Consider the following 16,068-nt stretch of genomic DNA (forward strand, 5'->3'; position numbering starts at 1 on the left):
ACCATTGATCTCGTATCATCATATTTCTCCCATCACTATATCATATATTTCATTATGATCATCACCTAAACATCATTCTTTATATCCTAACCATTAATCATCGTCTTAAGATCTATTAACATCATGACCCTTTGTTTATCGTCATCCCTATACGATCATTATCATAAGTATCATTATCAAATTCATCTAATCATTTTCAATATCATGATCCTACAGTATTATCATAATCACATACCATCTTAGTTTAATACAACATGCCATCACCATCTATCATAACATCATTATTATCATAATCATAAACATCATCATCAATTATCTCGCTGTAGTAAAAGTCACAAGATAGTTCTTAGACTAACAATACAAACGGCCCAATGACTAAAACAATTCTCGGCCCAACTCTTTAAACATGCAATGGCCCTGTAATTGAAATAAATCTTACGGTCCACAGTGATTTCCTAACCCCCACAGAAAAATTCATAGCCCAATAACCTAACCATGTTAGGGTCCATGGCACGATGCTGACTCTCGAACAGGAACAGATATGAATGAATCAATCTGCAGCTGTCACTTTACAGCTCATCTTCCATTATCAAATTCATAATCAAAAAGGACCGCTTACCGACAGTAATAAAATACATAATCAAGTATTATTATAAGTGTCTTCTTTTTCATAGTTTCATCATCATCATTCTTTATTTATTTTCTTCGGTTGCAGCAGTTTTAGCGAAACAGAAAAAGGATAGAGGTCTAAACAATAGCAGCACTTTATTATAAGGTGATTAGTTTGATTTGACTCCAATAGAAGTAGGGTAGCAGACGCTTGTAATGGTTTTTGGGCTGCAACCAGTAAGATCTCGAACAGGAATAGAAACATATCAATTGTAGATTGGTTGTCGTGTTGGTGAGAGCTGGAGTGAATTTGATTGTTGATCGTGGTTTATGAAGAAGAAAAACAATTAGGAAGAGGTGAGAGAGAAGAGAGAGAGTGAGATGGTTGTGCTGTGGTTTGGGTCTGCTGAACCAGAATCGTTCGAAGGAATTTAGCAGGAGTTTCATAAACAATTTTGGATGGGTTTCAATGGTTAGGGTGGTCTTGAAGATGTAGGGTTGTGTCTGATTTTATGATGAGGGTGGTGGTAGATGGTTAGTTTCAAGTGGTGATGTTCGATTGTGGTTTGAGGTTGGTGTGCTCGATGATATTGTGAGACGAAACAGAAAATAGAATAGCATGAAACAATTCGGTTAGTGTTCATATTCGTTTGATGATTGCTAAAAGGTTGTGGGTCTTCCTTTAACAAAACAGAATATACAACGAGAAAGATGGAAACCGTTGGTGATCTTCATGGTGATGAACTACGGCTGTGGTGACTGTTTTGATGGTTCATGGTTACAGAAACAACGTGAAGTGGTTGTTTGGTGAAAGAGTCGATGATGGTGAAGGTAGGTTGTGTTAGTGATCGATTAACTCAGAAATCCATAAAGACTCGATGGTCTTGACCGAAGAAGATGGTGGTTATGGTGATCTAGTGATGTGTTAATGAAGGGTGTGAGAGTGAGGTGATGTCGAGGAAGAAGAAAGATGCATAAAAGAAAAAAATAATTGATTAATAGGTTATAAAGTTAGATATTTGAATGAGAGCAATAATGTGTCAATTATATCACGGGTCTTTGTTTGTAAAGGAGATTGTGATGTTTTTCTCTAATGCTCTCTCAAGTATAATGCATATATAGATAAAGTAGAAGGAGATCGTCACAAACACTGTATTGTACAGAAAGAAAATGAGATTATAAATAAAAAGTGATTTTTGATTGATAACAGAATTTGTTCTTTGTGAAATTGGTTGGTACGAATTTGACAATAAAAAAAATAGTGTGAAAGTTACCTTAATCAGATTTTGATTCCCATTAGTACGTATGATAAAAGATTAATAATTAATAATTATAAATATAATAATAATTATAATTCTAATAATATTAATAGTAGAATTAGTATTAATGATATTAATGTTATCAACTAATACTATTAATAATATTACTAATGATAAATATAATAAGTTGTATTATTTTCTATTAACATAACTATAATAATACTAATGTTAATAATAATAATAATAATATTGATAAAAATAATAATAATAGTAATAATAATAATAATAATAATAATAATAATAATAATAATAATAATAATAATAATAATAATAATAATAATAATAATAATAATAATAATTGATCGATATCCCTTAAAATTAAAATCTTACTACTAATTATAATGATATAAAAAAGTAGATGTATCAATTATATATATATTAGATTAAATAGTACAATACTAATATTAACATTAACATTAATACGAATATTCATAATGAAAGTAAATATTAATAATATTAATATAACATTTATATTTTAACTTGTAATTGAATATATTAATATTACAATTTATTAATCAGTTAATATTTAATACTTATATATAACAACATATATTAAGTATTTATTATTTATTCCCTACAATATAATTATAATTATTTATAGAAATCATATATATATTTATATTTATTTACACACAATTGTTCGTGAATCGTCGGAAATAGTCGAGGGTTAGTTGAATGCATGAAGTAGTTCAAAGTTTTAAGACTCAATCATTACATACTTTGCTTATCGTATCGAAATCAAATAAGATTCAGGTTTAAATTTGGTCAGAAATTCCCGGGTCATCACAGTACCTACCCGTTAAAGAAATTTCGTCCCGAAATTTGAGTGAGATCATCATGGCTAACAATAAATATGTTTCCCTGACGAGTACGAGCTGATAAATAGTGTTTTATCATTATTGAATGATACAGATAAAATAATTCGATTATTCGAAGAGCACGAATGAAGCTATCACAAAAGATTGAAATGAGGAAAATAAGAATTGCCTTAGCTTTTGACGCAGTCAGGGTTGATTTTAGAAATTAGGTGCGTCTTAACTTCTGACGTTGACTTGAATGAATTCCGGAATTCAAGGGAATTAAAGAAAATCTTCAAAATCTAAAAGATTTGATTCTTCGGCGATTAAGAAAATTAAGATCTCTATAATTAATTACGGTGATCTGCCTTGATTACTTTGTATGATATTTCCACTATTAATTAAGCTTTTTCGTTCCATTATTCTCACCATTCCTATACTTTCTTTCTTAGTTCATACATCCAAAAGATCGTGAAAATGCTTAATCCCGTTCTAATCATTGATATTTTCCAAACTATCCTTTCTGTCATCCTTCTTTTAAATCTTCCACCAGAAAAATATGTTTACTTCTACCATTACCTTGGGGTGATACTATTCTTAATTCTACCATGTCTTTATATTGCTATTCGTATTAATATCCATGGTTTGTAACCTCCCTGTTGTTATTGGGCTCTATATCTCCCCTTATATTTCAATGTCCTTATTTCTGTTTCCGATAATCATTGTTATCTGCAGTTAATACTCACTCCTATTTGCTGCGATTTATACTCCATTTTCTATTTTGGAGCTTTGTCCCTTCGTTTCCTCTTCTTGCGATTGGGCATCTCTTGTAATGGTCCAGAATTCGCGGATATAAGTTTCAGAATGAACATTGTTAATGTTAATGTTCTAAGAAGGAAATTGTAATAGCACGATCTTGATTTGTCACATTACCAGAATATCACGGAAAAGATAGAACTATCAAGAAAATATGTTCTTGATATGTTTATAGATTAAATAGAATGTAAGAGTCGTGTAACATGGCATATGATGATGTTATAATCTGTGAATCATCACGTTCCATTAGAAACTCAGCATGACTTACTGTAATTTAATCACGTTGATCAAGTGTCATTATATTATACTAACTCATGCATCAGTTCCCAACATTACTTTAATAACATTCGTATTTTAAGCTCGAAAGTTTACAGAATATAGAAACTAACAGTTTCTATATTATGTAACACTGATTGCACGAAGGGATTAATGATTTCAGATAAGAATAGTTATGAAAATATCTTCAGAAATATGGAGGATATTTATAATGAAAGATACGATAATATCTTGGAATATCTAAGATCAGAGGATGATAGAAACTATTGTCTGCAAGGGTTTAGAGTAAGGAGCAAGATATTCACTAAAGACTTTAGCAGACATTGAATCATTTGGATTCTTTGAAGTCAAACTTATTCTTTGTGATTTGTCCACAGCTTTCTTCATAGTTTCGCATAATCTGCTTTTCGGTACTAAATTTTCTATTGAATGTTTCCAATATAATGATACACAGGAAGCACGAAGAGGTATATAATTTCGGACGAGAATATTTATGAAAATATCCTCAGAAATATCGAAGATATTGATGATGATATTTTGGAATTTCTAAGTTCGATGGTTAATGGAGAAAGATTTTTCGCAAGATTTTAACATGATTTTGGAGTAAGATATTCTCTAAAGATTTCAACGGATCCAGAATTACATGAATCCTTTGAATATAGGGTTTGGTCCTTGTATTTGTCCTTGGTCTCCTTCATGGGTAGCTCAATCTATTTTTCAATACCCAATTTTCTATCGAGCGTTCCTAACACTCCTTTCTTTATCATCAAACTTTTGGTCGTTTAGACCATCTACCATTTTTATGTTTCCTATGCATTTAATGCTATGATATCTGAATCATCGGTTATTAATCCGAGGTGGTTTCAGGAAAATTGTGTTTTTAGATGATTAAACGCCGATGGTAATATGGTGGAATATGAAAGGTCCTTCGGTAACGATAAAAGAACATACATATAATTCAAGGTGATAATAAGGTTGTTTCGAACGAAAAGTCGAAGTTGATTTGCTGAAGCTGTGACAAAATTTGCTACCTTGAAAAAGGGATTGCAAAGTTATTTTGCTAATAAATGCCAAAGGATCTGACGCGGCTACGTGTTAAACTTTTACTCAGTTGCCGAGGTTTTTCTCAGGTGAATAACTATATGCACAAATCTTTCCTTCCGTAGATGAAGTGCGGTTGATTCATCCTCCCGATTGAGATGTTTTCAAGAATCATAAAAGGTTTGAACGTGAATCATAATCGTCAAGATACAAATGAGGTTTAAGATGAAATCAAGTGGCAAACTTGAAGAATTGTTTAGTTTCATATGTTATAATCAGTATTTTAATTCATTTTAATTGTCCAATGTTGGCAGTCGACAGTCCAATAATTCATATAAATTTTAATATATAATATTCGAATCAATTAATACGTGTCGTGACCCGTATACGTCTCAGACTCGATCACAACTCAAACTATATATATTATTGTAGAATCAACCTCAACCCTGTATAGAGAACTCGATCATTACTGCATATAGAGTGTCTATGGTGATTCCAAATAATATATATAGATGCGTCGATATGATATGTCAAAACCTTGTATACGGGTCCCGATATTTAAAGTGCGTAAAATAAATAACAGAAACTAAATGATGATAAATAAAGTGCGTAAAGTAAATAATAGAAATTAAATGACGATAAATAAAATTGCGAGAATGTAAATTGCGATAATTAAATTGCGATAAATAAAATGTAACCAGTTAGCTAGGAACAGCTAGCTAGGATCTTGTTAGCGTGATTTCTTAACAAAATTTCATATTGGTAATTAGTCTGTTTCTAATCAATTTTTATTGTGTCCATTATTTCTTCATTATGCCACTTGTTGGATTCTGATAAATAAAAAACCAAATTTGAAATTGGATGAATATGGTTATTCTGTGGTGAACGGATTTGTATATCGGTGGATGTAAATATGATAGTAAATGACTGTTGAATCAATTTCGAAGAACGTACAATGTAACTTATTAATGTGAAATTTTAAATATTCCTCGGGTATTACCTACCCGATAAAACATTTTCACCATTAACAGTTTGTACAAGAGAATTTTTAATTACAATCTTTATGAAAACATATATACATATATATTTTCCTCAGATGTACTCATGGATTTAACGAGTCCATATAATATTAGACTCATTTGATTTTCGGTTTGAACTAGAATAAGTAATCCTTAAAACTATTAGGATCCACATATTCTTCGCAGAATATTGATGAAGTTATGGATCAATACTTCATTGTTCATTGCTGTTGGTACTCTTTGGTATCCATGATGCGTATGATGTTGATGTTCATGGGACAGATTGTGAAATTGAGTCTTGGGATGCGGGTGTTGTTGTTGGTGGTACCACTGATGCTGGTAATGTTGCTGAAGCTGGTACATTTTTACCATATTTTTCACGGCTACAACTCAGGTGCGAAACTCGTTGACTTATTACTCCGGGATGATTGTCGGTCGAAACGAACGGATGAATAAGTTTTAGAATTTTTGATAGAATATAATCGTGGCGAGGTATTCGGGAAATGAGACTGAAAATGGTGTTTTGGTTAGGCTCGCCGGTAAATGCTTCAGGTTCTTCACCACGGGGTGAATTCGTTTAGTGAAAAGAATCGCCTTCTTCTCATCTCTATTGATTAAGTAGGCTACAATTTTATCAGATGAATTGGGGATGGATGATTGGTTAATTCATTCTGGTGACACCGCTTTCGGAGCTTAGGTGAATATCCATGTCGGAATAGCTGTCGGAATAACTATCGAAATCTGAGGGACTCGAATTGGTTGAGGGATTCATCTCGTACGATCAGATGAAGGATTTTCGCTAAGAAATAGATTATAGGATGTAGATTAGTACTCTACAATACATAATTTATATATGCATATATAATACTAAAATCCCATAAATTACGGAGGAGTCTACGGAAACTGTCAAGTAAAGATAACAATAACAGATACGCTAAGATATGAATTTTGTCTATACACTATTCATGCAATCATTGCAATATGATATGTCTAGACTAAGAATAATGAGCAGGTAATTTTCTAAGGATGATTAGCAGATGATTTCCGACAAAAATGATAAGCAAAACTGTGACGACCCGGAAATTTTTGACCAAATTTAAACCTAACCTTTATATGTTTCTGACACGATAAGCAGAATTTGTAATGTTGAATCTCAAAAAGTTTGGAACTACATTCTTGTAATCAATTACCCTTTGACCGTGTTCGACGATTCACGAACAATTATGTGTATATAGATATGTATATATAATATATAATAACTGAAAACATTAACAAAGTATTTGATATATATGATACTTTACATGAACATATTTGTTTCGATATATTTATCGACAGAATTAAGAGATAATATCAAATGATTGAATTATCAGATACATTATGATATGATTACGGGCCAATGTTATGAGGTCCACTGTGATTTAAGAAATCTATTCTTTTTGACAATATTCGGAAAATGGTAAAGTGATCTATAAGTAAGAACGTGGAGTGTAAATAACTTAGATGTTGGATATCGACAAGTTAAGTAACTCGACATTTTTCATTAAGATGATTTCATACGTTTATTAAACCTTTGGACTTTATCCCATGCTTCACCAACAGACTGTAATTTAAAAACTTGAAACCTATTATGAATATATATAATTCTAATTTTCTAAAATGTTTTATGATATAACGATTTAAATTAATATTAAATATAATTATACGCGTATTATACGTACATAGTTTTATACTTTTACTATACTTTAACTTTACCTTTACTTTACTTTTACTTTACTTTTACTTTACTTTAACTTTAATAATTCATACTTTAATAATTCACTTTAATAATTCATACTTTAATAATTCACTTTAATAATTCATACTTTAATAATTCACTTTAATAATTCATACTTTAATAATTCACTTTAATATTTCATACTTTAATAATTCACTTTAATAATTCAAAAATCTATTATAAATAGAATTCAATAGATTTCATTATTTCATAGAAATTTGAAAATATATTTCTCTAAACTCTCTCAATCAAATTACATATATATATATATATATATATTTACTTAGTATTATTTCAAGATATTATTAGTATACATAAAATACTACGATGGAGTTATATTCAGATGATTTCAAAATAAGTTTTCAAACGGGATAGAGCTAAGGAAATTATGGGTTATAGCTATGGAGGTTATGGGTATTGTTCGAGGGTATTGCTCGTGAGGTTAATCTAACGTTTATCATTTTCATTGCGTCTACGTACTTTCCTGCAATATTGAATCACAATATTGATACGTGAGCATTCATATCTTATCTTTTATATATTAATAGTGTATCCCTGACTAGTGCTCGAGTATATATGATTATGCATGTTTGTATGCTTAGTTTCGTCGTTAAATAGTTTATGATAAATCACGAATTTGATACATATGCTACTGAGATAAGTTATATGATATGCATGTCGTTGAAAAGCTAAAGAAAAATTAATAACTTTTCATTTAGAAATCGTGTGGGTTCGATGAACGGATTAAAAGATATGGTCAACTGAATTATTATTAATTTTAATATTATTATTAAAACGATTATTATAATTGTTATCAGTTGATGTTATTACTAAAATTATCTTTATTACTAAAAATTAATATTTTTATTGAAACTATCATTTTATTAGCTTTATCATTATTATTATTATCAATATTATTTAATCAAATAAATATGCGTACAAAGATATTTTTACCACACGTAATATAATTACATTAATAATACATACCATTATATTTTTATGATATTAAGTGAATTTTATAAATTTTATTACTTGAGATATATAAAAGTATATTTTTATCATATATAAATTTAAATATAAATTTTTATTTATTAATAAATGACTTGTATTATTTAGTATAATAAGATCTGATAAATATATTTAAATATATAAAACTACTATATATAAGTTATATAATAAACATGTATAGATTTTGGAAGTCATTTTGGGTCAAGTTGACTTTTGTTGACTTTTGCATGTCGGTCTCGAGCATTAGGATTGTGATACACTACGACTTGACCTAAATTGTTACACAGATATTGACCAACATATAAATATATATACTTAATATAGGTTCGTGAATCCGAGACAAACCCTGCACTTGTTCAGTGCCGTCATATACATAATTGCTACGAAATACAGTATTGTGAGTTTCATTTGCTCCCTTTTTAATTGCTTTTGCAATATATATTTTTGGGCTGAGAATACATGCGCTGTTTTATAAATGTTTTACGAAATAGACACAAGTACTAAAACTAATTCTACGTGGGTTTAAACCAGAAATATACCCTTAGCTTGGTAACATTAAACTACTTGTCTATGTACGGTATGCGCGAATCCTAAAGATAGATCTATTAGGCCTGACAAACCCTATCCTGACTATGGGATGCTTTAGTACTTCGAGGTTATATTAAACACACCTGATCTGGTGTACTTTAGAGGGTAAAACATGAACGTTAAGGCTTGTTACCGGGTGCCTACAACTTATAGAATACTTTTATACACTTGCGAGTGTACATATATTTATAAACGGAAATCTTGTGATCTATTAATATATTGAAATGATTGATATGATAAACCTATGAACTCACCAACCTTTTCGTTGACACTTTTAAGCATGTTTATTCTCAGGTATTAAAGAAATCGTCCGCTGTGCATTAGCTCATTTTAAGGATATTACCTGGAGTCATTCATGACATACTTTGAAAGATGTTGCATTCGAGTCGTTGAGTTCATCAAGATTAATATTAAGTCAATTATAGTTGGATGTAATATGAAATGGTATGCATGCCATCAATTTTTGATGTAAAGAAAGTTTGTCTTTTAAAAACGAATGCAATGTTTGTAAAACGTATCATATAGAGGTCAAATACCTCGCGATGTAATCAACTATTGTGAATCGTTTATAATGTATATGAACGGATCCTTTCAGTTGGTATCAGAGCGGTGGTCTTAGCGAACCAGGTCTTGCATTAGTGTGTCTAACTGATAGTTGTTAAGATGCATTAGCGAGTCTGGACTTCGACCATTTTTGCATGTCAAAAGTTTTGCTTATCATTTTTAGTCGGAAATCATCTACTTACCATCCTTAGGAAATTACCTGCTTATCATTCTTAAGTCTAGATGCGTTTTTCTACATTTATTGCATAATACTGTATAGACGAATTCTTATCTTAGCATATCTGTTACTGTGAACTTTGACTGACATCTTTCAAAGATTCCTCCGTAATTTATGGGATTTTGGTATTATATATACATATGTAAATTATGTATTAAAGAATACCAAATCTAAATTCTACAATCTATTTCATACCAAAAAAATTCTTTTCCTGATCATACAAGATGGATCCCTCAACCAGTTCGAGTTCCTCGGATTCCGACAGCTATGCCGATATGGATTTCCACATGAGCTCCGAAAGCAGTGTGACCGGAATGGATCAACCAATTAGCCATCATCTATTCTGGATGAATTGGGGATGGGTTCGTAATCTACTTAACCATTGGAGACAAGAAGAAGGCGATTCCTTTCATCCACCACATTGCCCTCTTGGCAATGAACCTGAAGCACTTACCGGCGAACCTGTCCAAAACACCATTTTCTCTCTCATTTCCAGAGTATCTCGTCATGATTATATACTACACCAAATTCTAGATCTTATTTATCTGCTCGTCCGAACCGACAATCACCCCGGTGTAATAGAAGAAGTCAACGAGCTTCGCGCTCTGGTAGTGGCTTTGGAGAATATGGTGCAAAGGTTACAAACACCAGCAGCAGCACCAGCAGCATAACCAGTACCACCATCAACAACATCAACAGTACCATTACCACCACCAACAACAACCGCATCGCAAACCTCAACTTCACAATCTGTCCCACGAGCATCAACGTCATACGCCATGTAGATACCAAGGAATACCACAACGATGAAGTATTGATTCATAACTTCATTGGGGAAACATTCTACGGCGACTATGTAATTTCTAAAGTTTAGAAATTATCTATCCTAGCCTTAACCATAAATCAAATGAGTTTAATTTAATATTAACTCATTAAATCAATATTACATCTGAAGAAATATAAACATATATATTTCCATAAAGACTGTAATAAAATTCTTTTGTACAAAATATTAATTGTGAATTTTTTTTTAACGGGTAGGTAATACCCGAGAGATATATAAATTCACAATTAATATGTTACATTCTTCGAATCTGATTCAGCAAATCATCCATTATACTCCCTACTTTCACAACAATATACATTCTTTTATAGAAATCAAAACAACCATACTCATTCAAAATCTAATTACATATTCTGATTTTGAAATCTCAGAATTCGATTCAAGATATAACCGAAATCATCACTCTTATATTTCTACATCTTTTAAAACTATACTTTGACTTCAAAACTGTCCTAGAACCTCATTTCTATTCATGGAACTCACAAAAATATTTGTATCATTCAAAATCTTAGAACATCATATGTATATTAACAATTACAATATGTGTTCAAACACTTCGAAATTATTAAAGACATGCAAGATGATGATCCAACCACACATTACCCACTGCCATGCACCTGAAAAGCTCTCGAAACCAAAGTTATAGTTTAACACGTATCCGTGTCAGATCCTTTGATATTTATTACCAAATATAATTTTTCAATCTCTTTCCAAAATAGACAGTTTTGTCACAGCTCCAGCAAATCACCTTCATTTGTTTATACGAATAAACCTTATTATAACAATTACCCCTTCATCATTGTTACCGGGGAACCTTTCATATCTCGCCACATTAGCAGTAAACTTATCAACAACTTCATTAACCTTCGACTTAAGCCTCTCCGAAAAGCCACTATACTTATTTATTAAAACCCCATCATGTACTCACCTACATCCTGTAACAATAATTGTCACACCAACTACTGGGAATTAGCAATCAGTATTTTGAATTTCGCGACAATTTTACGTCAAAAGTTATACATATAACGTCTATCTCCTAGACTTACATACTTCGAATGTGAATTTTCTGAAAAACATCCCAAACTATGAACTAGTTCTCCGAAATTGGAAAAATGCTGATGAAGCAGCAAAAACTGTAAACGACTTTAACAGTCAAAAGTTTGATGATAAAGAATAGTATGGTGGTAAAGCTGAGAAAAAGAGAAGGTTTGATACTGGAAAACGGATTGAGCAGACCATGAAAGAGGCTGTGGACAAATCACAAAGACTAAACCTGCCTTCAAAGGATCCAAATGATTCAGTGTCTACTGAAATCGTTAGCAAACACCTTACTTCTTATTCTAAACCTTCACAGACAAATCTTCTTCATCATCCATCTATGTTAAGAATTCTAAGATATCATCGTATCTTTTATTATAAATATCTTCGATATTTCTAAAGATATTTTCACAACTATTCTTATCCGAAATCTTTTATCTCTTCGCAATATCTGCGTTACAACATAAAAAGAAACTTTGTTAGTTTCTAAATTCTAAAAAAAAAAATTTGAATTTAAAATAGGAATGTTTTTGAAGTAGTGTTAGGAATTGAAGCATGAGTTAGTATAATATAATGACACTTGATCAACGTGATTATATTACAGTAAGTCATGCTGAGTTTCTAATGGAAAGTGATTATTCACAGAACATACCGTCATCATGTACTGTTTACACGACTCTTACATTCTACCTAATTTCCAAACATATTAAGAACATATCATCTTGATAGCTCTATATTTTCGGATATTCTGGTAATTTGCCAAATCAAGATCGTGCCATTAAGATTTTCTTCTTGGAACATTACCTATGTTCATCCAAAAATTCATATCTATGAATTCTGGACCATTATCCGCTTGACTTAAGGTCGGGAAGAGAAAACGAAAGCATGAAGCTCCGAAATATAATGGAGAATATAAAGCCCGATAACAATCCCAAAATTACAAACCGTGTATATCAATGCGTATAGCAATATAAAGACACGGGAGGATGAAAAACACAATAACCCCAAGGTAATGGTAGAAGAAAATAACTTCCTCCGGTGGTAGATGAAAAAGAAGAATGACAGATATGAAAGTTAAGAGTATATCAAGAATCAATACTGGATGAAACATATTAACGAATGCTTTAAAGTATGAATTGGGGAGAAAGACTAGAAGGTGTGAGCTGTGGAAATAAAGAAACGAAGGGGTGGATTTATAGTAAAATATCAGACAGAGAAATCGAGACAGATTATCGCATTTAATCAAATAAGATCCTGATTTCCTTAATCGCCAAAGAACCAAATCTTATTGCAAAGATTTTCTTTAAATTCCATGAATTCCGGAAATCAATCATAACTACGTCATCGGTTAAAATGAATATACGTTTACTCATTTCACTCTCTTGCGATAACTTCACTTATACTCTTCGCGTAATCAAATTGTTTTGTCTATATTACTCAATGATGATAAAACTCTATTTATCAACTCATATTCGTCATGAAAACATTTTTAAAGTTAGCCATGACGACCTCGATCAAATTTCGGGACGAAATTTCTTTAACGGGTAGGTACTGTGACGACCCGGAAATTTTCGACCAAATTTAAACCTAACCTTTATATGTTTCCGACACGATAAGCAGAATTTGTAATGTTGAATCTCAAAAAATTTGGAACTACATTCATGTAATCAATTACCCTTTGACCGTGTTTGACGATTCACGAACAATTATGTGTATATAGATATGTATATATAATATATAATAACTGAAAATATTAACAAAGTATTTGATATATATGATACTTTACATGAACGTATTTGTTTCGATATATTTATCGACAGAATTAAGAGATAATATCAAATGATTGAATTATCAGATACATTATGATATGATTACGGGCCAATGTTATGAGGTCCACTGTGATTTAAGAAATCTATTCTTTTTGACAATATTCGGAAAATGGTAAAGTGATCTATAAGTAAGAACGTGGAGTGTAAATAACTTAGATGTTGGATATCGACAAGTTAAGTAACTCGACATTTTTCATTAAGATGATTTCATACGTTTATTAAACCTTTGGACTTTATCCCATGCTTCACCAACAGACTGTAATTTAAAAACTTGAAACCTATTATGAATATATATAATTCTAATTTTCTAAAATGTTTTATGATATAACGATTTAAATTAATATTAAATATAATTATACGCCTATTATACGTACATAGTTTTATACTTTTACTATACTTTAACTTTACCTTTACTTTACTTTTACTTTACTTTTACTTTACTTTAACTTTAATAATTCATACTTTAATAATTCACCTTAATAATTCATACTGTAATAATTCACTTTAATAATTCATACTTTAATAATTCACTTTAATAATTCATACTTTAATAATTCACTTTAATATTTCATACTTTAATAATTCACTTTAATAATTCAAAAATCTATTATAAATAGAATTCAATAGGTTTCATTATTTCATAGAAATTTGAAAATATATTTCTCTAAACTCTCTCAATCAAATTACATATATATATATATATATATATATATATTTACTTAGTATTATTTCAAGATATTATTAGTATACATAAAATACTATGATGGAGTTATATTCAGACGATTTTAAAATAAGTTTTCAAACGGGATAGAGCTAAGGAAATTATGGGTTATAGCTATGGAGATTATGGGTATTGTTCGAGGGTATTGCTCGTGAGGTTAACCTAAACTTTATCATTTTCATTGCGTCTACGTACTTTCCTGCAATATTGAATCACAATATTGATACGTGAGCATTCATATCTTATCTTTTATATATTAATAGTGTATCCCTGACTAGTGCTCGAGTATATATGATTATGCATGTTTGTATGCTTAGTTTCGTCGTTAAATAGTTTATGATAAATCACGAATTTGATACATATGCTACTGAGATAAGGTATATGATATGCATGTCGTTGAAAAGCTAAAGAAAAATTAATAACTTTTCATTTAGAAATCGTGTGGGTTCGATGAACGGATTAAAAGATATGGTCAACTGAATTATTATTAATTTTAATATTATTATTAAAACGATTATTATAATTGTTATCAGTTGATGTTATTACTAAAATTATCTTTATTACTAAAAATTAATATTTTTATTGAAACTATCATTTTATTATCTTTATCAATATTATTATTATTATCAATATTATTTAATCAAATAAATATGCGTACAAAGATATTTTTACCACACGTAATATAATTACATTAATAATACATACCATTATATTTTTATGATATTAAGTGAATTTTATAAATTTTATTACTTGAGATATATAAAAGTATATTTTTATCATATATAAATTTAAATATAAATTTTTATTTATTAATAAATGACTTGTATTATTTAGTATAATAAGATCTGATAAATATATTTAAATATATAAAACTACTATATATAAGTTATATAATAAACATGTATAGATTTTGGAAGTCATTTTGGGTCAAGTTGACTTTTGTTGACTTTTGCATGTCGGTCTCGAGCATTAGGATTGTGATACACTACGACTTGACCTAAATTGTTACACAGATATTGACCAACATATAAATATATATACTTAATATAGGTTCGTGAATTCGAGACAAACCCTGCACTTGTTCAGTGCCGTCATATACATAATTGCTACGAAATACAGTATTGTGAGTTTCATTTGCTCCCTTTTTAATTGCTTTTGCAATATATATTTTTGGGCTGCGAATACATGCCCTGTTTTATAAATGTTTTACGAAATAGACACAAGTACTAAAACTAATTCTACGTGGGTTTTAACCAGAAATATACCCTTAGCTTGGTAACATTAAACTACTTGTCTATGTACGGTATGCGCGAATCCTAAAGATAGATCTATTGGGCCTGACAAACCCCATCCTGACTATGGGATGCTTTAGTACTTCGAGGTTATATTAAACACACCTGATCTGGTGTACTTCAGAGGGTAAAACATGAACGTTAAGGCTTGTTACCGGGTGCCTACAACTTATAGAATACTTTTATACACTTGCGAGTGTACATATATTTATAAACGGAAATCTTGTGATCTATTAATATATTGAAATGATTGATATGATAAACCTATGAACTCACCAACCTTTTGGTTGACACTTTTAAGCATGTTTATTCTCAG

This window comes from Rutidosis leptorrhynchoides, chromosome 1 (genome assembly GCF_046630445.1).
Source record: "Rutidosis leptorrhynchoides isolate AG116_Rl617_1_P2 chromosome 1, CSIRO_AGI_Rlap_v1, whole genome shotgun sequence".
Taxonomy (NCBI): Eukaryota; Viridiplantae; Streptophyta; class Magnoliopsida; order Asterales; family Asteraceae; genus Rutidosis; species Rutidosis leptorrhynchoides.